This window comes from Arachis stenosperma, chromosome 5 (genome assembly GCF_014773155.1).
Source record: "Arachis stenosperma cultivar V10309 chromosome 5, arast.V10309.gnm1.PFL2, whole genome shotgun sequence".
NCBI lineage: Eukaryota > Viridiplantae > Streptophyta > Magnoliopsida > Fabales > Fabaceae > Arachis > Arachis stenosperma.
The window spans coordinates 69,678,137-69,705,571 of record NC_080381.1 but is presented as its reverse complement, the minus strand read 5'-3'; the positions used below and the strand labels follow the sequence as shown (position 1 = coordinate 69,705,571).

General features: G+C 38.7%; 1 non-coding gene across 1 annotated transcript; it reads right to left on the bottom strand.

Annotated features, from left to right (window-relative positions):
- Window positions 1–6,863: 6,863 nt before the first annotated feature.
- LOC130983912 (small nucleolar RNA R71) lies at window positions 6,864–6,967 on the bottom strand. The gene has a single exon (XR_009087880.1). It is a non-coding gene; the product is annotated as a small nucleolar RNA R71 (small nucleolar RNA).
- Window positions 6,968–27,435: the final 20,468 nt, after the last annotated feature.

Below are 27,435 nucleotides of genomic sequence, written 5' to 3'. Positions count from 1 at the left end.
GCCGTTGCCGGGGATTATTGAGTTTGGACAATTGAAGGCTTATTTTATTTCTTAGATTAGGAATAATTTATTTTTATTTTTATTTTTATTTTTATTGTTATAGAGTCATTAAATCTTGATAGGATAGTTTCTTTTCAAAAATTTCTTTTCAAAATTTATTATTTTTCTTTTAATTAATTGCTAATTTTCGTGAGTTTAGTGTCTTGTTCTAAGTTTGGTGTCAATTGCATATCTCATATTTTTATTTAAAAATTTCGACTTGTGTTCTTTGTTCTTCATTGATCTTCAAGTTGTTCTTGCTTATTTTTCTTGTTTAATCTTGAGTTTTTCTTGCTTTGTGTCTTTTCTTGTTTCACTTGTGTTCTTTTTAAAGCATTAATTGGAATATCTAGAACAAGTGTTACATTTATTCCCAATTGGCTAGAGTATTGGTTTATATTCTTGATAATTGGGTATACGCTTTGGAACCTTTTTCAAAAATAATTTTTCTTGATTTAATCTTGTGCCAAACTTTAAGTTTGGTGTTTTCTTGTTAATCTTTTATAATTTTCGAAAATTTTATTAAAGTTTTCTAAAAATCTTAAGTTTGGTGTTCTTCCTTTTGTTCTTGGTGTTCTTGTGAATCTTCAAGGTGTTCTTGAGTTTTTCTTGTGTCTTGATCTTAAAATTTTTAAGTTTGGTGTTCTTTGGTGTTTTCCCTCCAAAAATTTTCGAAAAATAAGGAGCATTGGATCTAAAAATTTTAAGTCTTGTGTCTTTTGTGTGTTTTTCTCTTTCATCATAAAATTCAAAATTCAAAAAAAATTTTATTTTCTAACTAATTTTGAACTACATTTTTCGAAAATTTTATATAAAAATTCAATTTTCAATTTCAAATATTTCCACTTTCTTTTATTTATTTCGTTTTATTTTATTTTATAAAAAATTAATTTTTATAAAATAAATAATATCAACATATATACCATTTCTTTATTCCAACATGGAATTAAGTGGGAATGAACAGTCCAAGAGGACTCTGGGGTCATATGCTAACCCCACTACTGCTTCATATGGGAGTAGTATTTGTATACCCTCCATTGGAGCTAGTAGCTTTGAGTTGAATCCTCAGCTCATTATCATGGTGCAGCAAAATTGTCAGTATTCTGGTCTTCCACATGAAGAACCTACAGAGTTTCTGGCACAATTTTTGCAAATTACTGACACAGTACATGATAAGGAAGTGGATCAGGATGTCTACAGATTATTACTGTTTCCATTTGCTGTAAGAGATCAAGCTAAGAGGTGGTTAAATAACCAGCCTAAGAACAGCATAAAAACATGGAAGCAACTGTCAGAAAAATTCCTGAATCACTATTTCCCTCCAAAACGGATGACACAGCTAAGGCTAAGCATCCAAGGCTTCAAACAAGGAGATAATGAATCTCTTTATGATGCCTGGGAAAGATACAGAGAGATGCTAAGAAAATGCCCCTCTGAAATATTTTCAGAATGGGTGCAATTAGACATCTTCTACTATGGGCTTACAGAAAAAGCTCAGATTTCTCTAGACCACTTAGCTGGTGGATCTATACATATGAGAAAGACAATTGAAGAAGCTCAAGAGCTTATTGATACAGTTGCTAGAAATCAACATCTGTACATAAGCAGTGAATCTTCCATGAAAGAAGAAGTTAAAACAGTAACTGCAGAACTCAGTCCAGTGGATCAGGCTAATGAATTCAATCAGCAATTAGACTTTCTAACTTAGCAGCTAGCCGAATTCAAGGAAATATTACAAGAAACAAGAATGGCTAACAGGAACATGGAAGTACAATTAAAGCAGACAGAAAAGCAACTGTCAAAACAAATAACAGAAGAATGCCAAGCAGTTCAATTAAGAAGTGGGAAAACATTAAATACCTCACTTCAAAGCAGCAGGAAACCAAGAAATGAACAGGTAGAGACTCAAAATCCCTCTGAAGACAATCAGAGCCCAGAGAGGAATAAAACTGGCGCTGAACGCCCAGACCATGCTCATTCCTGGCGTTCAACGCCAGAAACAAGCATGAATCCGGCGTTGAACGCCCAAAGGGAGCATGGTTCTGGCGTTCAAACGCCAGTGACAAACAAGGAAGTGGCGTCTAACGCCACTCCAGTTCCTACCACTGGCATTCAAATGCCAGTAGGGAATCAGTCACATACAAGTGCTGATAACAACCCTTCTAAGAAGGCTCCCCAACCCACTTCTGTAGGTAATAAACCTACAGCAACTAAGGTTGAGGAATACAAAGCCAAAATGCCTTATCCTCAAAAACTCTGCCAAGCGGAACAAGATAAGCAATTTGCCCGCTTTGCAGACTATCTCAGGACTCTTGAAATAAAGATTCCGTTTGCAGAAGCACTTGAGCAAATACCCTCTTATGCTAAGTTCATGAAAGAGATCTTAAGTCATAAGAAGGATTGGAGGGAAACTGAAAAAGTTTACCTCACTGAAGAATGCAGTGCAGTCATTCTGAAAAGCTTGCCTGAGAAGCTTAAAGATCCTGGGAGCTTTATGATACCATGCACATTAGAGGGCACTTGCACCAAGCAAGCTTTATGTGATCTTGGGGCAAGTATCAACCTAATACCTGCATCTACTATCAGAAAGCTTGGTTTAACTGAAGAAATCAAACCAACCAGGATATGTCTTCAACTTGCTGATGGCTCCATTAAATACCCATCAGGCGTGATTGAGGACATGATTGTCAAGGTTGGGCCATTTGCCTTTCCTACTGACTTTGTGGTGCTGGAAATGGAGGAGCACAAGAGTGCAACTCTCATTCTAGGAAGACCTTTCCTAGCAACTGGCCGAACCCTCATTGACGTCCAAAAAGGAGAAGTGACCTTGAGAGTCAATGAGGAGGAGTTCAAATTGAATGTTGTCAAAGCCATGCAACATCCAGACACCCCAAATGACTGCATGAGTGTTGATATTATTGACTCTCTGGTAAGAGAGGTCAATATGGCTGAGAGTCCCGAATCAGAGCTAGAGGACATCTTTAAAGACGTCCAGCCTGATCTGGAGGAGTCAGAGAAAATAGTAGAACCTCTGAAAATCCCTCAGGAAGAGGAGAAACCTCCTAAACCTGAGCTCAAACCATTACCACCTTCCCTAAAATATGCATTCTTGGGAGAAGGTGATTGATGAGCGGATAATTTGTACGCTTTTTGGCATTGTTTTTAGTATGTTTTTAGTATGATCTAGTTAGTTTTTATTATATTTTTATTAGTTTTTAGTTAAAATTCACTTTTCTGGACTTTACTATGAGTTTGTGTGTTTTTCTGTGATTTCAGGTATTTTCTGGCTGAAATTGAGGGATCTGAGCAAAAATCTGATCCAGAGACTCAAAAGGACTGCAGATGCTGTTGGATTCTGACCTCCCTGCACTCGAAGTGGATTTTCTGGAGCTACAGAAGCCCAATTGGCGCGCTCTCAACGGCGTTGGAAAGTAGACAACCTGGGCTTTCCAGCAATATATGATAGTCCATACTTTGCCCAAGATTTGATGGCCCAAACCGGCGTTCAAAGTCACCCTCAGGAATTCCAGCGTTAAACGCCGGAACTGGCACCTAAATGGGAGTTAAACGCCCAAACTGGCATAAAAGCTGGCGTTTAACTCCAAGGAGAGTCTCTACACGAAAATGCTTCATTGCTCAGCCCAAGCACACACCAAGTGGGCCCGGAAGTGGATTTTTATGTCATTTACTCATCTTTGTACACCTTAGGCTACTAGTTTTCTATAAGTAGGACCTTTTACTATTGTATTAGACATCTGGAGATCTTTGAATCTTAGGTCATTGGGAGGCTGGCCTCACGGCCATGCCTAGACCTCGTTCTTATGTATTTTCAACGGTGGAGTTTCTACACACCATAGATTAAGGTGTGGAGCTCTGCTGTACCTCGAGTATTAATGCAATTACTATTGTTCTTCTATTCAATTCCGCTTGTTCTTGTTCCAAGATATCACCTGTTCTTCAACTTGATGAATGTGATGATCCGTGACACTCATCATCATTCTCACTTATGAACAAAGTGACTGACAACCACTCTTGTTCTACAAGCATACGAGGCTTAGTGAATATCTCTTGGATTCCTGATACACGATGCATGGTTGATCGCCTGACAACCGAGTGCTCGCCTGACAAACGAGCCAGCCATTCCGTGAGATCAGAGTCTTCGTGGTATAGGCGAGAACTGATGGCAGCATTCAAGAGAATCCGGATGGTCTAACCTTGTCTGTGGTATTTTGAGTAGGATTCAATGATTGAATGACTGTGACGTGCTTGAAACTCCTAGCAGGCGGGGCGTTAGTGACAGACGCAAAAGAATCGATGGATTTTATTTCGGCCTGACCGAGAACCGACAGCTGATTACCCATGCTGTGACAGAGCATAGGCAACGTTTTCACTGAGAGGATGGGAGGTAGCCACTGACAACGGTGAAACCCTACATGAGCTTGCCATGGAAAGGAGTAAGAAGGATTGGATGAAGACAGTAGGAAAGCAGAGAGACGGAAGGGAAGGCATCTTCATACACTTATATGAAGCTCTCACCAATGATATAGATAAGTATCTCTATCTTTATCTTTATGCTTTATTCATCATCTATACCCATTTGAGTCTGCCTGACTGAGATTTACAAGGTGACCATAGCTTGCTTCATACCAACAATCTCCGTGGGATCGACCCTTACTCGCGTAAGGTTTATTACTTGGACGACCCAGTGCACTTGCTGGTTAGTTGTGTGAAGTTGTGTTTATGCCATGGTATTGAGCACCAAGTCTTTGGAGCCATTACCGGGGATTGTTTGTGTAAAAGTAGTGATCACAATTTCGTGCACCAAGTTTTTGGCGCCGTTGCCGGGGATTGTTCTTGAGTATGGACAACTGACGGTTCATCTTGTTGCTTAGATTAGGTATTTTTCTTCAGAGTTCTTAAGAATGAATTCTAGTGTTTTATGGTGATCTACTGAAATCTGGCTGGCTGTGAAGCCATGTCTAATCTTATTGGACCGAGGTTTCAACTGATCATCACAATAGCTTGTTGATCTCTATCAATCTTGCTATTGGAGTAATGATCTGCTAAGGCTTGGCTGGCCATTGGCCATGTCTAGTGTTTTGGACCGAAGCTTTCTTTGAAAGCTTGGCTGGCTGTGAAGCCATGTCTAATTCCTGGACCGGAGTCTTAGACTAGCATTGCAATGATTCCTGGAAATTCAAATTGAGAATTCTGAAACCTTTATTTTCTGTTTTCACATAATTTTCGAAAAAAGCACAAAAAATTTTAAAAAATCATAAAAACCAAAAATACTTTATGTTTCTTGTTTAAGTCTAGTGTCTAATCTTAAGTTTGGTGTCTTGCATGCCTTGTTTATTTGATCTTGGTTCTATTTTCAAGTCAATAGTACAGGGGAATGAAGATTCAGAACATGCAGCAGAGGAATTACACAGAAAAGCTGGGCGTTCAAAACGCCCAGTGAAGAAGGACAGACTGGCGTTTAAACGCCAGCCAGGGTACCTGGTTGGGCGTTTAACGCCCAAAAAGGTATCATTTTGGGCGTTAAATGCCAGAATGGATACCATTCTGGGCGTTTAACGCCAGGATGGCACAAGAGGGAAGATTTTGTTTTTCAAATCAATTTTTTTTCAAGTTTTCAAAGTTTTTCAAAATCAAATCTTTTTCAAATCATATCTTTTCAATCAAATGTTTTCAAAATCAATTTCTTTCCTTTTTTAAAGATACTTACTAACAATTAATGATTTGATTGAACATCTCAAGGTTGTTACCTTTTCTGTTAAGAAAGGTTTAATGTTTGAATCATATCTTTTCTTGTTAGGCAAGTCATTAATTTTTAAAATCAAATCTTTTTTTTAAAAATTGTTTTCAAATCATAACTTTTTAATCATATCTTTTTAATCACATCTTTTAAAAACCAATCATATCTTCTCAACCACATCTTTTTCAAAATAGTTTTCAATCAAATCTTTTTAATTTCTAATTTCAAAATCTTTTTCAAAAATCACTTTACTTCTTTCTCACTTTTTTCGAAAATTAATTAGTGTTTTTCAAAATGTTTTTTAAAATCTTTCACTTGATTTTGGAAAATTACTTCCCTTCTTCTCACATCCTTCTATTTATGAACTAACTCTATTCCTTAATGCAAAATTCGAACTCCATCTTCTTTGATAAGTTCGAATTTTCTACTTCTGTCTTCTACTTTTCTTTTCCTTTGACACCTCAAAGAATCTCTATACTGTGACATAGAGGATTCCATATTTTCTTGTTTTCTTCTCTTTCATATGAGCAGGAACAAAGACAAAGGCATTCTTGTTGAAGCTGACCCTGAACCTGAAAGGACCTTGAAGCGAAAACTAAGAGAAGCTAAAGCACAATTCTCTGTAGAGGACCTGACCGAATTCTTCAAAGAAGAAGAACACATGGCAGCCGAAAACAACAACAATGCCAACAATGCAAGGAAGGTGCTGGGTGACTTTACTGCACCTACTCCCGACTTCTATGGGAGAAGCATCTCTATCCCTGCCATTGGAGCAAACAACTTTGAGCTTAAGCCTCAATTAGTTTCTCTAATGCAACAGAATTGCAAGTTCCATGGACTTCCATTGGAAGATCCTCATCAGTTCTTAGCTGAATTCTTGCAAATCTGTGACACTGTCAAGACTAATGGGGTAGACCCTAAGGTCTACAGACTTATGCTATTCCCTTTTGCTGTAAGAGACAGAGCTAGGACATGGTTGGACTCACAACCTAAAGAAAGTCTAGACTCATGGGAAAAGCTAGTCAATGCCTTCTTGGCAAAGTTCTTTCCACCTCAAAAATTGAGTAAGCTTAGAGTGAAAGTCCAAACCTTCAGACAGAAGGATGGAGAATCCCTCTATGAAGCTTGGGAAAGATACAAACAATTGATCAGAAAATGTCCATCTGACATGCTTTCTGAATGGAGCATCATAGGTATTTTCTATGATGGTCTCTCTGAACTGTCCAAGATGTCTTTGGATAGCTCTGCTGGAGGATCTCTTCATTTGAAGAAGACGCCTACAGAGGCTCAAGAGCTCATTGAAATGGTTGCAAATAACCAATTCATGTACACTTCTGAAAGAAATCCTGTGAACAATGGGACAAGTCAGAAGAAAGGAGTTCTTGAGATTGATACTCTGAATGCCATTTTGGCTCAGAATAAGATATTGACTCAACAAGTCAATTTGATTTCTCAAAGTCTGTCTGGAATGCAAAATGCACCAAGCAGTACTAAGGATGCTTCCTCTGAAGAAGAAGCTTATGATCCTGAGAACCCTTTAATGGAAGAGGTGAATTACCTAGGAGAACCCTATGGAAACACCTATAATTCTTCATGGAGAAATCACCCAAATTTCTCATGGAAGAATCAAGAGAGACCTCAACAAGGTTTCAACAATAATGGTGGAAGAAACAGGTTTAGCAATGGCAAGCCTTTTCCATCATCTTCTCAGCAACAGACAGAGAATTCTAAGCAGAACCCCTCTGACTTAGCAACCATGGTCTTTGATCTAATCAAAACCACTCAAAGTTTCATGGCTGAAACAAGGTCCTCCATTAGGAATTTGGAGGCACAAGTGGGACAGCTGAGCAAGAAAGTTACTGAACTCCCTCCTAGTACTCTCCCAAGTAATACAGAAGAAAATCCAAAAGGAGAGTGCAAAGCCATAACCATGGCCGAATCTGGAGAGGAAAGAGAGGAAGTGGACGCCACTGAGGAAGGCCTCAATGGGCGTGCACTGACCTCCAATGAGTTCCCTAGTGAGGAACCATGGGAATCTGAGGCTCAAAATGAGACCATAGAGATTCCATTGGATTTACTTCTGCCATTCATGAGCTCTGATGAGTATTCTTCCTCTGAAGAGGATGAGTATGTCACTGAAGAGCAAGTTGCTAAATACCTTGGAGCAATCATGAAGCTAAATGACAAGTTATTTGGAAATGAGACTTGGGAGAATGAACCTCCTTTGCTCACCAAAGAACTGGATGACTTGTCTAGGCAGAAATTACCTCAAAAGAAACAAGATCCTGGGAAGTTTTCAGTACCTTGTACCATAGGCACCATGACCTTCAAGAAGGCGCTGTGTGACTTAGGGTCAAGTGTAAACCTCATGCCTATCTCTGTAATGGAGAAGCTAGGGATCTTTGAGGTACAAGCTGCAAGAATCTCACTAGAGATGGCAGACAACTCAAGAAAACAAGCTCATGGACTTGTAGAGGATGTATTGGTGAAGATTGAAGACCATTACATCCCTACTGATTTCATAGTCCTAGAGACTGGGAAGTGCATGGATGAATCTATCATCCTTGGCAGACCCTTCCTAGCCACAGCAAAGGCTGTGATTGATGTTGATGGAGGTGAACTGATCATTCAAGTGAATGAAGAATCCTTTGTGTTTAAGGCTCAAGGATATCCCTCTGTCACCATGGAGAAGAAGCATGAAGAGCTTCTCTCAAATCAGAGTCAAACAGAACCCCCACAGTCAAACTCTAAGTTTGGTGTTGGGAGGCCACAACCAAACTCTAAGTTTGGTGTTGAACCCCCACATTCAAACTCTAAGTTTGGTGTTGGGAGGTTCCAACATTGCTCTGAGTATCTGTGAGGCTCCATGAGAGCCCTCTGTCAAGCTACTGACATTAAAGAAGCGCTTGTTTGGAGGCAACCCAATGTTATATTTTATATATTTTCCTTTGTTATTTTATCTTATTTTGTAGGTTGATGATCATGAGAAGTCACAAAATCAATTGAAAAAGCAAAAACAGAATGAAAAACAGGAAGACAAACAGCACACCCTGGAGGAAGAACCCATTGGCGTTTAAACGCCAGTGAGGCTAGCAGTTGGGCGTTTAACGCCCAGTCTGGCACCATTCTGGGCGTTTAACGCCAGAAAGGGGCACCAGACTGGCGTTAAACGCCAGAAAAGGGCAAGAACCTGGCGTTAAACGCCAGGAATGGGCACCAGCCCGGCGTTTAACGCCAGAAATGGCTCAAAACGTGATTTTGAATGCCATTTGGTGCAGGGATGACTTTTCTTTGACACCACAGGATCTGTGGACCCCACAGGATCCCCACCAACCCCACCATCCTCTCTCTTCTTCACCCATTCACCAATCACCCCAATACCTCTTCACCAAAAACCCCTCACCTATCAAATCCCACTATCATCTTCACTCCTTCATTTTCACACACCCTAAACACTACTTCTTCCCCTTTTGGCCGAACCACAAAGCCATCTCCCTCTCCTCCATTTCTTCTTCTTCTACTCTCTTCTTTCTTCTTTTGCTCGAGGACGAGCAAACCTTCTAAGTTTGGTGTGGTAAAAGCATTGCTTTTTGTTTTTCCATAACCATTTATGGCATCCAAGGCCGGAGAAACCTCTAGAAAGAGGAAAGGGAAGGCAAAAGCTTTCACCTCCGAGTCATGGGAGATGGAGAGATTCATCTCAAGGGTGCATCAAGACCACTTCCATGAAGTTGTGGCCATGAAGAAAGGTCAACTTTGATCAAAGGTTGGACCAAGTCCTCACAGACATTTGTGAAGAGGACACCCAATGGAAGAGAAGTTCAAGAGGGAAGCCGGTTCAACTGAGAAGGCATGACCTCAAGCCCATCACTAAGAAAATGATGGAGCAAACAAGAGACCCCTCTCATCATGAGATCCCTGAGATACCTCAAGGGATGCACTTTCCTCCACAAGACTACTGGGAGCAACTAAACACCTCCCTAGGAGAATTGAGTTCCAACATGGGACAACTAAGGGTGGAGCACCAAGAACATTCCATCTTCCTCCATGAAATTAGAGAAGATCAAAGAATCATGAGAGAGGAGCAACAAAGACAAGGAAGAGACATTGAGGAGCTCAAGCACTCCATAAGACCTTCAAGAGGAAGAACAAGCCGCCATCACTAAGGTGGACCCGTTCCTTAATCTCCTTGTTCTTTATTTTCTTGTTTTTCGAATTTTAGTGCTTATGTTTATCTATGTTTGTGTCTTATGATCATTAGTGTCTATGCCTTAAAGTTATGAGTGTCCTATGAATCCATCACCTTTCTTAAACAAATGTTCTTAATTGAAAAAGAATAGAACTGCATGAATTTTGAATTTTATAGCAGTTTAATTATTTTGATGTGGTGGCAACACTTTTGTTCTCTGAATGTATGCTTGAACAGTGCATATGTCTTTTGAATTTGTGGTTCATGAATGTTGGCTCTTGAAAGAATGATGAAAAAGGAGACATGTTACTGAGGATCTAAAAAATCATAAAAATGATTCTTGAAGCAAGAAAAAGCAGTGAATACAAAAAAAAAAAAAGAGAAAGAAAAAAGAAGAGGCGAAAAAAAAAACCGAAAAAAGAAAAGAAAGAGAAAAAGAAAGAAAAAAAGAAATAAAGTTGTGATCCAAGGCAATAAGAGTGTGCTTAAGAACCCTGGACACCTCTAATTGGGGACTCTAGCAAAGCTGAGTCACAATCTGAAAAGGTTCACCCAATTATGTGTCTGTGGCATGTATGTATCCGGTGGTAATACTGGAAGACAGAGTGCTTTGGGCCACGGCCAAGACTCATGAAGTAGCTGTGTTCAAGAATCATCATACTTAACTAGGAGAATCAATAACACTATCTGGATTCTATGTTCCTAAAGAAGCCAATCATTCTGAATTCCAAAGGATAAAGTGAGATGCCAAAACTATTCAGAGGCAAAAAGCTAAAAGCCCCGCTCATCTAATTAATACTGATCTTCATAGATGTTTTTGGAGTTCATTGCATATTCTCTTCTTTTTATCCTATTTGATCTTCAGTTGCTTGGGGACAAGCAACAATTTAAGTTTGGTGTTGTGATGAGCGGATAATTTGTACGCTTTTTGGCATTGTTTTTAGTATGTTTTTAGTATGATCTAGTTAGTTTTTATTATATTTTTATTAGTTTTTAGTTAAAATTCACTTTTCTGGACTTTACTATGAGTTTGTGTGTTTTTCTGTGATTTCAGGTATTTTCTGGCTGAAATTGAGGGATCTGAGCAAAAATCTGATCCAGAGACTCAAAAGGACTGCAGATGCTGTTGAATTCTGACCTCCCTGCACTCGAAGTGGATTTTCTAGAGCTACAGAAGCCCAATTGGCGCGCTCTCAACGGCGTTGGAAAGTAGACAACCTGGGCTTTCCAGCAATATATGATAGTCCATACTTTGCCCAAGATTTGATGGCCCAAACCGGCGTTCAAAGTCACCCTCAGGAATTCCAGCGTTAAACGCCGGAACTGGCACCTAAATGGGAGTTAAACGCCCAAACTGGCATAAAAGCTGGCGTTTAACTCCAAGGAGAGTCTCTACACGAAAATGCTTCATTGCTCAGCCCAAGCACACACCAAGTGGGCCCGGAAGTGGATTTTTATGTCATTTACTCATCTTTGTACACCTTAGGCTACTAGTTTTCTATAAGTAGGACCTTTTACTATTGTATTAAACATCTGGAGATCTTTGAATCTTAGGTCATTGGGAGGCTGGCCTCACGGCCATGCCTAGACCTCGTTCTTATGTATTTTCAACGGTGGAGTTTCTACACACCATAGATTAAGGTGTGGAGCTCTGCTGTACCTCGAGTATTAATGCAATTACTATTGTTCTTCTATTCAATTCCGCTTGTTCTTGTTCCAAGATATCACCTGTTCTTCAACTTGATGAATGTGATGATCCGTGACACTCATCATCATTCTCACTTATGAACAAAGTGACTGACAACCACTCTTGTTCTACAAGCATACGAGGCTTAGTGAATATCTCTTGGATTCCTGATACACGATGCATGGTTGATCGCCTGACAACCGAGTGCTCGCCTGACAAACGAGCCAGCCATTCTGTGAGATCAGAGTCTTCGTGGTATAGGCGAGAACTGATGGCAGCATTCAAGAGAATCCGGAAGGTCTAACCTTGTCTGTGGTATTCTGAGTAGGATTCAATGATTGAATGACTGTGACGTGCTTCAAACTCCTAGCAGGCGGGGCGTTAGTGACAGACGCAAAAGAATCGATGGATTTTATTCCGGCCTGACCGAGAACCGACAGCTGATTACCCATGCTGTGACAGAGCATAGGCAACGTTTTCACTGAGAGGATGGGAGGTAGCCACTGACAACGGTGAAACCCTACATGAGCTTGCCATGGAAAGGAGTAAGAAGGATTTGATGAAGACAGTAGGAAAGCAGAGAGACGGAAGGGAAGGCATCTTCATACACTTATCTGAAGCTCTCACCAATGATATACATAAGTATCTCTATCTTTATCTTTATGCTTTATTCATCATCTATACCCATTTGAGTCTGCCTGACTGAGATTTACAAGGTGACCATAGCTTGCTTCATACCAACAATCTCCGTGGGATCGACCCTTACTCGCGTAAGGTTTATTACTTGGACGACCCAGTGCACTTGCTGGTTAGTTGTGCGAAGTTGTGTTTATGCCATGGTATTGAGCACCAAGTCTTTGGAGCCATTACCGGGGATTGTTTGTGTAAAAGTAGTGATCACAATTTCGTGCACCAGTGATACCTTTCCTGTAATCATAAGCTCTACCTTAGAGCCACAGGAAGAGGAAGCACTAATTCAAGTGCTAAGGACACACAAGACAGCTCTTGGGTGGTCCATCAGTGATCTTAAGGGCATTAGCCCAGCTAGATGCATGCACAAGATCTTACTGGAGGGTGACGCCAAGCCAGTGGTTCAACCACAAAGGCGGCTAAACCCAGCCATGAAGGAAGTAGTGCAGAAAGAGGTCACTAAATTACTAGAGGCTGGGATTATTTATCCTATTTCTGACAGCCCCTGGGTGAGCCCTGTCCAAGTCGTCCCTAAGAAAGGTGGCATGACAGTGGTTCATAATGAAAAAAATGAACTGGTCCCTACAAGAACAGTTACTGGGTGGCGCATGTGTATTGATTACAGAAAGCTCAATACAGCTACCAGAAAGGATCATTTTCCTTTACCATTCATAGACCAGATGCTAGAAAGACTAGCAGGTCATGAATACTACTGCTTTCTGGATGGATATTCAGGTTATAATCAAATTGCAGTAGATCCCCAGGATCAGGAGAAAACGGCATTCACATGCCCATCTGGAGTATTTGCATACAGAAGGATGCCATTTGGGCTATGCAATGCACCTGCAACCTTTCAGAGGTGCATGCTATCAATTTTTTCTGATATGGTGGAAAAATTTCTGGAAGTCTTCATGGATGACTTTTCAGTGTTTGGAGACTCATTCAGCTCCTGCCTTAACCATTTAGCACTTGTTCTAAAAAGATGCCAAGAGACCAACCTGGTTTTAAACTGGGAAAAGTGTCATTTTATGGTGACTGAAGGAATTGTCCTTGGGCACTAAATCTCGAACAAGGGAATAGAGGTGGATCAAGCTAAAGTGGAGGTAATTGAAAAATTACCACCACCCACCAATGTTAAGGCAATCAGAAGCTTTCTGGGGCATGCAGGATTCTACAGGAGGTTTATAAAGGATTTTTCAAAAATTGCCAAACCTCTGAGCAACCTGCTAGCTGCTGACACACCATTTATCTTTGATAAGGAGTGTCTGCAAGCATTTGAGACTCTGAAAGCTAAATTGGTTACAGCACCAATCATCTCTGCACCAGACTGGACATTACCATTTGAATTAATGTGTGATGCCAGTGACCATGCCATTGGTGCAGTGTTGGGACAAAGGCATGACAAGCTTCTGCACGTCATTTACTATGCCAGCCGTGTTTTAAATGACGCACAGAAGAATTACACAACCACAGAAAAAGAACTACTTGCAGTAGTTTACGCCATTGATAAATTCAGATCCTATTTAGTAGGATCAAAAGTGATTGTGTATACAGACCATGCTGCTCTTAAATATCTACTCACAAAGCAGGATTCAAAACCCAGACTTATAAGATGGGTGCTGCTTCTGCAGGAGTTTGATATAGAAATAAGAGACAGAAAAGGAACAGAGAATCAAGTAGCAGATCACCTGTCCCGAATAGAACCAGTGGAAGGGGCGTCCCTCCCTCTCACTGAGATCTCTGAAACCTTTCCGGATGAGCAACTCTTTGCCATCCAAGAAGTGCCATGGTTTGCAGACATTGCAAACTACAAGGCAGTGAGATTTATACCCAAAGAGTACAGTAGACAGCAAATAAAGAAGCTGATCACAGATGCAAAGTATTATCTTTGGGATGAGCCATATCTCTTTAAGAGATATGCAGACGGAGTAATCCGTAGATGTGTGCCTAAAGAAGAAGCACAGAAGATCCTATGGCACTGCCATGGATCACAGTATGGAGGACATTTTGGAAGTGAGCGAACAGCCACAAGAGTCCTCCAAAGCGGCTTCTACTGGCCTACTCTCTATAAAGACTCCCGAGTGTATGTACTTAATTGTGATAGTTGCCAAAGATCTGGCAATCTACCTCACAGTTACGCCATGCCTCAGCAAGGGATCTTGGAGATTGAGTTGTTTGATGTATGGGGCATTGACTTCATGGGACCCTTCCCACCATCATACTCAAACACTTATATTCTGGTGGCAGTGGATTATGTATCCAAATGGGTGGAGGCTATTGCAACACCCACCAATGACACTAAAACAGTGTTAAAATTTCTCCAGAAACACATCTTCAGCAGATTTGGTATCCCTAGAGTGTTAATTAGTGATGGGGGCACTCATTTCTGCAATAAACAGCTTTATGCTGCTTTGGTTCGTTATGGAGTTAGCCACAGGGTAGCTACTCCATATCATCCACAAACTAATGGGCAAGCTGAAGTCTCAAATAGAGAACTCAAAAGAATCCTAGAACGGACTGTAATTAACCGTAGAAGGGATTGGGCAAGAAGCTTGGATGATGCTCTGTGGGCATACAGAACAGCATTCAAGACCCCTATAGGGACCTCTCCATACCAACTTGTGTATGGAAAGGCATGTCACTTGCCAGTGGAACTGGAACACAAGGCCTATTGGGCAACCAGATTCTTAAACCTTGATGCCAAGTTAGCCGGAGAAAAACGATTGCTCCAGTTAAATGAGCTAGAGGAATTTAGACTCAATGCTTTCGAAAATGCAAAGATTTACAAAGAGAAAGCGAAAAGATGGCATGATAAGAAATTGTCATCCAGAGTCTTTGAGCCGGGGCAGAAAGTTCTGCTATTTAATTCTAGGCTCAAATTATTCCCCGGGAAATTAAAATCCCGGTGGAGAGGTCCATATGTCATTACAAACGTATCACCATATGGATACATAGAGCTTCAGGATAATGACTCTAACAAAAAGTTCATTGTTAATGGACAAAGAGTCAAACACTATCTTGAAGGAAATTTTGAGCAAGAATGCTCAAAACTGAGACTTAATTAAAACTCAGTAATAGTCCAGCTAATGACATTAAAGAAGCGCTTGCTGGGAGGCAACCCAGCCAATCACAAAATTTAATTTTATTCGTATTAATTAATTAATTGTTTTTTTCAGGTATATGTCAAAATCTCTTCAAGGTAAAATAGCAATTGGTTGGATTCACAGAGTTATAAAGGAAATTGGAAGCTTACTGGCGTGAAAAAGCCAGTAAGAAATATTTTGGGCGTTGAACGCCCAAAAGAAGCACCCACTGGGCGTTCAACGCCAGTAAGGGTAGCCTTCTGGGCGTTAAACGCCAGAAAGGAGCATCCTCTGGGCGTTAAACGCCAGAAAGAAGCACCTTCTGGGCGTTTAACGCCAGTTTGGTAGCATCCTGGGCGTTTAGAAAAACGCCCAGTAACAAAGGACTTCCTGGCGTTCAACGCTAGAAAGATGCATCAACTGGGTGTTGAAAGCCCAGGAGAAGCAACATGTGGGCGTTAAACGCCCAAACCATGCAGCAGTTGGGCGTTTAACGCCAGGATGGTGGGGAGGAGGTAAATTTCGTTTCTCTTTACAAATTTTCTAATTTTTTATGTTCCAATTCATGATTTCTTGCATAAACATATTTTAAATTATCATCCCTCAATTCAAATTAGTGTTCTAAAAATCCTAATTTCTAAAATCTCTTTTTCAATAATATCAAATGTATCTTAATCCATAAAGACAAATTATTTTCAATCCAATCAAACTCTTTAAATTTTGTTTTCAAAACTCAATCATCTCTTTAAAAATATCTTTTTCAAAATTAAAAATTCATATCTATCTTTTTTAAATATGATTCATATCTTTTCTTTTAAAATTATATCTTTTTCTGATCATATCTTTTAAAATCATATCTTCTATCTTATCTCTTTCTTATTTTTCGAAAATTTCCCACCCCCTCCCTATATATTGTATTCGGCGCCCTCCTCATCATCACCATTCCATAATTGCTCTCCTCTTATCCCTCTTCTTTCTTCTCTTTTGCTTGAGGACAAGCAAAGCTCTAAGTTTGGTGTGTTTATCCGTGATCACAAAAACATACTCACTAAAGATCATGGCTCCTAAAGGAAAGCAAACCACCCCAAGAGGAAAGAAAGAAAGCAATCCAAAGCCACTTTGGAATCAAGGGAAGTTCTTAACTAAAGAACATTCAGACCATTACTACAAGATAATGAGTCACAGATCAGTGATCCCGGAAGTCAGATTTGATCTGAAAGAAGATGAATATCCGGAGATCCAAGAGCAAATCCGAAACAGGCATTGGGAAATTCTGGCCAATCCTGAAACAAAAGTGGGAAGAAATATGATCCAGGAGTTCTATGCTAATCTATGGCAGACAGACAGGCAAAGAATAATTGGAGCTGCTCTCTTTGACCATCGGACCTTAGTCAGAGGAAAGATCATTCATACCAATTCTGACAAGATCAGGGAGATATTTAAGCTTCCCCAACTGAAAGATGACCCAGACTCCTTCAATAGGAGAATGATGAGGGTCAATAAAGGGCTGGACAAAGTTCTGGAGGACATATGCATCCCTGGAGCCAAGTGGACCACCAGCACGACTGGAGTCCCGGTTCAACTCAAAAGGGAAGATCTAAAACCAGTAGCCAGAGGTTGGCTAGACTTCATAGGGCGTTCCATATTGCCTACCAGCAACCGTTCTGAAGTCACTATTAAAAGAGCAGTAATGATTCACTGCATCATGTTGGGAAAAGAAGTGGAAGTCCATCAGCTGATCTCATGTGAGCTATACAAAATAGCAAACAGGAACTCTAAGGACGCCAGATTGGCCTATCCAATCCTAATCTCTATGCTCTGTAAAGATGCTGGAGTAAAGATGGGAATAACTGAATATATCCTAATTGAAAAGCCCATTACTGGAATATCAATGGTCAGACAACAGCAACAAGATGATTCAACCAAGAAGAGAGCACAAGAAGCTCTCCCAGAACTGCCTCAATTCGAATATTGGGAACATCTTGAGGCTTCTATTTCCAGATTGCAAGAAGCTATGGACCAAATAAAGGAAGAACAGAACAATCAAAGTAGCATGCTTTGCAAACTGCTTAAGGAACAGGAAGAGCAAGGGCGTGATCTACGGGAGCTGAAGCGCCAAAAATTAATCCTTGAACAACATCCCAAAGATTAGAGGAACATCCCCCCCCTCAAAACAAAAGGTTGCTGAGTTCCAATTTTTCTGCTTTAACTTAGTGATAGCGTTTTTTTTTAGAAATTCACCTTAGGAGATATATAGTAGTAGTAATTAGTATGTCTAGTTTGATTTTATTTCCAATTAAGCTATAATTTATTTTTCTCATCATCATCAGGCATGAATAAAGTAGTAGATTTTTTTTAGAATAAAGAAGTAATCTATATTTTTCGAGTTCTCAATAATAAAAATTATAATTAATTATGTGTGGTGGCAATACTTTTTGTTTTCTGAATGAATGCTTGAACAGTGCATAAATTGTACTTTGAATTTGATGAATATTGGCTCCTGAAAGGATGAGGAACACGAAAAATATTATTGATGATCTGAAAAATCATGAAATTGATTCTTGAAGCAAGAAAAAGCAGTCAAAAAAAAAAAAAAACAACAAGCCATGAGCCCTAGGCAAGAGTAAAAAGGATCCAAGGCTTTGAGCATCACTGGATAGGAGGGCCCAAGGAAATAAAATCCAGGCCTAAGCGGCTAAACCAAGCTGTCCCTAACCATGTGCTTGTGGCATGCAGGTCCAAGTTACAAACTTGAGACTGAGTGGTTAAAGTCGTGATCCAAGGCTAACAGAGTGTGCTTAAGAGCTCTGGATACCTCTGACTGGGGACTTTAGCAAAGCTAAGTCACAATCTGAAAAGGTTCACCTAGTCATGTGTCTGTGGCATTTATGTATCTGGTGGTAATACTGGAAAACAAAGTGCTTAGGGCCACGGCCAAGACTCATAAAATAACTGTGTTCAAGAATCAACATACTACATTAGGAGAGTCAATAATACTATCTGAATTCTGAGTTCCTAAGGATGCCAATCATTCTGAAAGTCAAAAGATACAGGGAGATGCCAAAACTGTTCAGAAACAAAAAGCTACAAGCCCCGCTCATCTAAAAAGAATCAGAGCTTCATTTAAAACTCTAAAATATTATTACTTCTTAATTTCTATTAGAACCTATTTTATTCATCTAGTTGCTTGAGGACAAGCAACAGTTTAAGTTTGGTGTTGTGATGAGCAGATATTTTATACGCTTTTTGGGGGTAATTTCATGTAGATTTTAGCATGTTTTAATTAGTTTTTAGTTAAATATTATTAGTTTTTTGGCAAAAATCATATTTCTGGACTTTACTATGAGTGTGTGTATTTTTCTGTGATTTCAGGTATTTTCTGGCTGAAATTGAGGAAGCTGAGCAAAAATCTGACTTAGGCTGAAAAAGGACTGCTGATGCTGTTGGATCCTGACCTCCCTGCACTCGAAATGGATTTTCTGGAGCTACAGGAGTCCAATTGACGCGCTCTCAACGGCGTTGGAAAGTAAACATCCAGGGCTTTCCAGCAATATATAATAGTCCATACTTTGCGCGAAGATAGACGACGTAACTTGGCGTTGAACGCCAAGTTCATGCTGCTGTCTGGAGTTAAACGCCAGAAAAACGTCATGATCCGGAGTTGAACGCCCAAAACACGTCATAACCTGGAGTTTAACGCCAAGAAAGGCCTCTACTCGTGGATAGCTTTAGTCTCAGCCCCAGCACACACCAAGTGGGCCCCAGAAGTGGATTTCTGCACCAATTATCTTTGTTTACTCATTTTCTGTAAACCTAGGTTACTAGTTTACTATTTAAACAACTTTTAGAGACTTATCTTGTACCTCATGACACTTTTCAAATCGGAATTACATACTTTTGACGGCATGAGTCTCTAAACTCCATTGTTGGGGGTGAGGAGCTCTGCAGCGTCTCGATGATTTAATACAATTCCTTTGTTTTTCATTCAAACACGCTTGTTCTTATCTAAGATGTTTATTCGCGCTTAATTATGAAGAAGGTGATGATCCGTGACACTCATCACCTTCCTCAATCCATGAACGTGTGCCTGACAACCACCTCCGTTCTACATCAGATTGAATGAATATCTCTTAGATTCCTTAATCAGAATCTTCGTGGTATAAGCCGGATTGATGGCAGCACTCATGAGAATCCGGAAAGTCTAAACCTTGTCTGTGGTATTCCGAGTAGGATTCCGGGATTGAATGACTGTGACGCGCTTCAAACTCCTGAGGGCTGGGCGTTAGTGACAGACGCAAAAGAATCAATGGATTCTATTCCAACCTGATTGAGAACCGACAGATGATTAGCCGTGCTGTGACAGAGCATAGGAACGTTTTCACTGAGAGGATGGGAAGTAGCCATTGACAACGGTGACACCCTACATAGAGCTTGCCATGGAAGGAGCCTTGCGTGTATTGAAGGATTTCAAGGAAAAGTTGAAGTCAAAGGACAAAGCATCTCCAAAACTCCAACATATTCCCTATTACTGCACAACAAGTAACACTGTTATTCTCTTTTATTTTTATAATCAAATCTAGTAATTTCACTTTTTATCCTTTTGACCTCCTAACTAAGATTAATAAAATAAACATTGATTGCTTCAAGCCAATAATCTCCGTGGGATCGACCCTTACTCACGTAAGGTATTACTTGGACGACCCAGTGCACTTGCTGGTTAGTTGTGCGAATCACAAATTCGTGCACCAATTATGTATCTAAATGGGTAGAGGCAATTGCCATACCCACTAATAATACTAAGACAGTGTTGATGTTCCTCCAGAAGCAAATTTTCAGCAGATTTGGTGTCCCTAGAATACTAATCAGTGATGGAGGAACTCATTTCTGCAATAAACAGCAGGACTCTGCTCTGATCCAATATGGAATTAACCACAAAGTGGCAACTCCATATCATCCACAGACAAATGGGCAGGCTGAAGTCTCAAATAGAGAACTAAAATGAATCCTGGAACGGACTGTAAGTACTCGTAGAAAGGATTGGACAAGGAGTCTGGATGATGCTCTATGGGCATACAGAACTGCATTCAAAACTCCTATAGGGACCTCTCCATACCAGCTTGTGTATGGAAAAGCCTGTCACCTACCAGTGGAACTGAAACACAAGGCCTACTAGGCAACCAGATTCCTAAACCTTGATGCCAAGTTAGATGGAGAGAAAAGATTGCTCCAGTTGAATGAGCTAGAGGAATTCAGACTCAATGCTTTCGAAAATGCAAAAATTTACAAAGAGAAAGCAAAAAAGTGGCATGACAAGAAACTGTCATCTAGAGTCTTTGAGCCAGGACAGAAGGTTCTGCTGTTTAACTCTAGGCTCAAATTGTTTCCTGGGAAATTAAAATCCTAGTGGAGGGGACCATATGTGATCACAAGTGTGTCACCATATGGATATGTAGAGTTTCAGGATATTAACTCTAACAAAAAGTTCATTGTTAATGGACAGCGAGTCAAACATTATCTTGAAAGCAATGTTGAGCAAGAATGCTCAAAACTGAGACTAGACTAAAGCTCAGTAAAAGTCCAGCTAAAGACAATAAAGAAGCACTTGTTGGGAGGCAACCCAATCATTAGCAAGGGTTCTTGTTATTTAAATAATAATTATAGGAGTTTGATATAAATTATCTTTAAGGTTAATTGTTAAATGCAGAAGTTTACAGAGTTACAGAAGGATTCAGAACACAAAGCAAAGAAAAGGAGCTCACTGGCTCGAAAATGCTGGAAAGAGGCATTTTGGGCGTTAAACGCCAGAATGGGTACCATTCTGGGCGTTGGGCGTTTAACGCCAGAGTTGCAGCATCCTGGGCGTTCAAAAAAATGCCAGTGACAAGATTCCTGGCATTTAACAGCCAGGGTACCTGGCTGGGCGTTAAACGCCCAAATTGGCCAACAAATGGGCGTTAAACGCCAGAATGGATACCATTTTGGGCATTTAACGCTAGAACTGACAGGGGGAGGTGATTCTATTTTCACTTCAATTTTTTTCAAATTTTCATGTTTTAATTCATAATTTTCTGCATAAACATGTTACAAATTTTCATCTCTCAAATTCAATTTTCAAAAATTTAATAATCTTCTAAATTCTTTTTAATTTTCTTTCAAAATCCCTCTCAAAGCTTTTTCAAAAACTCATTTATCTTTTCAATTTCTTTCCAAATCTTTTCCAACTGATCATATCATCTTTTAATTCTTAGATGCATCAACGAAAATTCAGATTTAACTTCTTTATATATTTTCCATATCTTTTGAATTTTAAAATCTCATCTTTTTTATATCATGATTCATCTTTTACAAATCATATCTTTCTATCATATCTTTTTCAAAATTTTTGAGACCCACCCCCTCCCTTTTAAATACACGTTCGACCATCCCCATACCTCCACCATTCGAATCTGTCTCCCCCTCTATTCCTCTCCTTTCCTTTCTTTTGCTTGAGGACAAGCAAACCTCTAAGTTTGATGTGTTTTTCCGTGATCACTGAGCAAAACCTCACAAAGATCATGACCCCTAAAGGAAAACAAACCACTTTAAGAGGCAAGAAAGAGAATAATCCAAAACCACTTTGGAATCATGAGAGGTTCTTAACCAAAGAACATGCAGACCATTACCACAAAATAATGGGTTTGAGGTCAGTGATCCCGGAAGATAAGTTTGATCTGAAAGAAGACGAATATCCAGAGATCCAAGAATAGATTCGAAACAGAGGTTGGGAAATCCTAGCTAATCCTGAGACAAAGGTGGGAAGAAACATGGTTCAGGAATTCTACTCAAATCTGTGGCTAACAGATAAACAGAGAATGACGGGAACTACCTTCCATACCTTTCGAACTATGGTCAGAGGGAAGACTATTTACTTCTACCTTGACAAAATAAGAGAGGTCTTTAAGCTGCCTCAACTACAAGATGATCCAGAATCCTTTAATAGGAGAATGGTGAGAGTAGATAAGTGTTTGGACCAAGCTATAGAGGACATATGCCTCCCTAAAACTAAGTGGATAACCAACTCAAAAGGTGTCCCAAACCAACTCAAGAGAGGAGATTTCAAACCAGTCGTTAGGAGCTAGTTGGACTTCATTGGGCATTCTATACTGTCCACTAGCAACCGCTCTGAGGTCACTATCAAAAGAGCAGTGATGATTCATTGCATTATGCTGGGAAACGAAGTGGAGATTCATCATCTGATTTCTTGTGAGATTTACACAATTGCAAATAAGAACTCCACTGAAGCCAAATTGGCTTACCCAAGCTTAATCTTTCTACTATGTAAAGATGTTGGGATAAAGATGGGAGTGGATGAGTTCAACTTAGTCGAGCATCCAATCACTAAAAAGTCAATGGAGGGACAACAAGTACACGACAACTCCATCAAGAGGAGGGCGCAGGAGTTCCTCCCAGAAATCTCTCAAATTGACTACTGGGCCCGCCTAGAAGCATCTGTCACCAAGCTGCAAGAAGTTATGGATCAACTTAAGGAAGAACAGCAAAATCAAGATAGCATGCTCTGCAAGTTGCTTAAGGAACAAGAAAAGCAAGGGCGTGAGCTACAGCAGCTGAAGCACCAGAAGCTCTCCCTTGAGAGACCAGACACCCCACAGATTGAAGGAGCATCCATCTCCCAAAATAAAGGTTGTTAAGTCATAATCTTAAATCTGTGATAACTTTTATTATTAGAAACCTATCTTAAGAATTACATGAGTATTAGTAATTAGGGTCTTTATTTTTATTTTTATTTTTATTATCTCCAAGTAAGCTATAATTTTTTCTTCTCATCATTACTAAACATAAATAAAATAGTATATTTTCTTTAGAGTAAGGAGGCAATTATTTCAAGTTTTCAATAAGAAAATTTCTAATTATTTTTATGTGGTGGCAACACTTTTTGTCTTCTGAATGAATGCTTGAACAATGCATATTTTTTATAGTGAAGTTTATGAATGTTAAAATTATTGGCTCTTGAAAGAATGATAAAAAGAAAGAGAAATGTTATAGATAATATGAAAAATAAAAAAATTGATTCTTGAAGCAAGAAAAAGCAGTGAAAAATACAAAGCTTGCAAAAAAAAAAAAACGAAAAAAATGAAAAATAAAGAAAAAGCAAGCAGAAAAAGCCAATAGCCCTTTAAACCAAAAGGCAAGGGTAAAAAAGATTCAAGACTTTGAGCATTAATGGATAGGAGGGCCCAAGGGAATAAAATCCTAGCCTAAGCGGATAAATCAAGTTGTCACTAACCATGTGCTTGTGTCATGAAGGACCAAGTGAAACACTTGAGACTGAGCGGTTAAAGTCGTGATCCAAAGCAAAAGAGTGTGCCTAAGAACTCTGGGCACCTCTAACTGGGAACTTTAGAAAAGTTGAGTCACAATCTGAAAGGTTCACCCAGTTATGTGTTTGTGGCATTTATGTATCCTGTAGTACTACTGGAAAATAAGATGCTTAGGGTCACAGCCAAGACTCATAAAGTAGTTGTGTTCAAGAATCAACATATTAAGCTAGGAGAATTAATAACACTATCTGAATTCTGAGTTCCTATGGATGCCAATCATTCTTAACTTCAAAGGATAAATTGAGATGCCAAAACTGTTTAGGAGCAAAAAGCTACTAGTCCTGCTCATCTAATTAGAATCTGAGCTTCACTTAAAACTCTGAGATGTATTGCTTTTTGATTTTCCTTCTACCCCATTTTAATTATCTAGTTGCTTGGGGACAAGCAACAGTTTAAGTTTGGTGTTGTGATGAGCGGATATTTTATACGCTTTTTGTTGGTATTTTCATGTAGTTTTTAGTATGCTTTAGTCACTTTTTAGTACATTTTTATTAGTTTTTATGAAAAAATCACATTTCTAGAATTTACTATGAGTTTGTGTGTTTTTCTGTGATTTCAGTTATTCTCTGGATGAAATTGAGGGACCTGAGCAAAAATCTGATTTAGAGGCTGAGAAAGGAATGTAGATGTTGTTGGATTCTGACCTCCCTGCACTCAAAATGGATTTTCTGGAGCTACAGAAGTTCAATTGACGCGCTATCAATTGCGTTGGAAATTAGACATCTTGGGCTTTCCAGAAATATATAATAGTCCATACTTTTCTCGAGATTTCATAGCGCAAACTGGCATTTAAATGCCAGCTTTTTACCCTTTTCTGGCGTTAAACGCCAGAACTGGCATAAAAGTTGGAGTTAAACGCCCAAATTGGCACCAAAGCTGGCGTTTAATGCCAGGAATAGCCTATGCATGTGAAAGCTTCAATGCTCGGCCCAAACACATACCAAGTGGGCCCCAGCAACTCTAATCGCAATATATAATAATCGAAATTCAATCTTATAGAAATTAACACCACAAAACCTCAGCAACATATATCGAAATAGAAACAAAGAGCTTTCGGAGAAAAATAACTCACTGCACAAAGAAAGGAACTAAGAACGAAGTGGTGGCAGCTCCGACAGTAAATCCGGCTACACTCGCACAACACCAGATTACCAGAAAGCGGACCTGAATGCGGCAGAAGCTCGGCGTAAAGCTGATGGTGACGGAAGGTAAGAACGGCGGCGATTCCTCTCGTGGCAGTGACGGCATGGCTGGCGGCGTAAACCCTTCTCCTTCTTCGTGTCTCCTCTTTCGGACAGCTCCTTGCCGAGCTCTCTATCTCTCTTTGCCCGATCTCTCTTTCATCGTCGGTGTTGGCCGCATCAACGGGATGCTCGACAGCGGTTGGGCGTGGCACTTGGCTTCGACGGTGACACAACGATGGCAATGCGATGGCGGCGGAGCAATGGTGCGGTGCGGTGGTGACGAGCTTTTCCTTCCTCTCTTCCCTTTCTTCTTCCCCGCAACCCCTTCCCCCTTTCCCTTTCTTTCTTTCTTTCTTTCTTTCTTTCTTTCTTTCTCCTAATCCATCTCTCTCCGCATGTGTCGGTATGTTTGTGTGTTTAGGTAAAGTGTTACTATACATGGTAATAACAATGAATAATGATGATAATTAATTAATTCAATAATACAAGAAGGCGATTAAAGAAGCCCGTTTCAAAAGCTACATTTGATTTTTATATAGCTACCAAATTTGAGGATGAGGGTAGTGAAGTTAGGGTTTAGTTAGAGTTAGTGAGTTTTAATTTGGAGATTTAAGGTTAATAAATTAGGATAATTTCAATAAAATTAGGGTATAATGTATAAATTTAAAATCTAATTTATTTCCTTAAATTTATTTTTAAAAATATTATTTAATTATCAATTTGCTAATTATTTTTTAATATGTATTCTAATCTAAAATTAGAGATAATATAATTAATTTTATTTATTTATAAAAATTAAAATATCAAAATTTCGAAATCTCAATTATGTAAATTAAATCATATAAAATTCTTATTCTTTTATAACTACTAAACTTTATAATTTAAATATAGAAAATTTTCAATAATTATAAAATTAAGTAAAATTTTTATTTTAATTATAAAAAATTGATTTAATTTGTTTTAATAAAACAATTTCTAAAAATAAAGTCTTTAATGAATAAATAAATCATAATTAGCTCATAATAAGATTTTTTCGAAAATTTTGGGTTTTACATTCTTTAGGGATACCGAACTTTTGGCTTTGATTTTTTGTGATCCGTAACTCCAATAAAAAATCTAATCTGATTAAAGTGCTTGTATCTTTTTCCTCTACACGTTGATGTCACTTTTATTCGGAAGAAATAGATGGTAAAGTTGCTCCCCCTCCCTTGTGGTTCGGCCAAAGGTGCAACTAGGTGGAGTAGCTGATTTCTGATGTTTTCTTGTTCAGTTATTCGGTTAGAAGTTTTTCTAGAGTTTCTATTATTTTTGTTTCATACAAAGGCATGGTTTTGGTAAATTTTTACCGATTAAATCTATATTGGATAAGTGAATTGATGTTCTGATTGAGTTTGATTGAATTTATGTTAAATTTTTGTGATATATTAAGTATTTGATGATGATGATGGTTCGGCTAGTGTTAGTGCAGCCCAGAACATAATTATTTTGAAGAATTCAAGGTTGGGATTATGTTGGAAATCGAGTAATATTTGTGTGGTTAAGGTCGAGAGATTAAATTAAAAGCTGTAAAAAATTGGTAACCATAAAGCTCAAAAATAGATTTAAAGTTATATATGTATTTTCGAACAAAAAGATATTTTCAGGTTTAAAGAATTGTTTTTGTTACTATTATAATATTATTATTTTGAGAATAAAATTGTAATTTGATAAAAATTGAGGTTGATTTTATAAATAAATAAGTTTAGGAATATTTTGAGTAAAAATAAAGTGTTTAAGGGTGAGCGGGTATTTTTATAAAAACTTAGAGTTACTTTTGTAAATATTAATAATCAAGAGAGTTAATTAATAGTTTTTTAAAAATGTTGGATTAAAAGTAAAATAATTAAAAGTTTGACGTTTAAAACATATTTGATAAAAGTTTAGAAGTAAAGTTTAAAAGAGTTAAGTCTCCAAGAAAATTGTAAGTACTATTTATTTATTACTTAAATTATTTATTTGTATTAAAGAAATTATTATTATTAGTATTAACTTATTAAGAATAATATTTAGTAAAGATATTATTATTATTGAAATTTTTAATGGTAAGGTAGAACAGAATAAATAGAAGTACCCTTTTAAAAGATTTAGAGACGCAAAGTTAATTTAAGAATCTTATGATTCTCTTTTCATAAAACACTTAGTAAAAGGCGAGAGAATAGTGTGAAGATAGTTTGAGCTATTAATGATAAATAAGTAAAAGATCAAAGAAAGAGAAATGATAGATCGACACATGTGATTATGGGAAGGTCACGAAAGGATGACGGTAAATATGGTTATGGTATCGAATGATAAATGTTAATAAGTTGAGGGCTGTGTATGTGAAAGATTGTGCAGGGACATCCGTAAATATGGAATGGCTTCTAGGAGAACGGATCACATGCTTTAGCT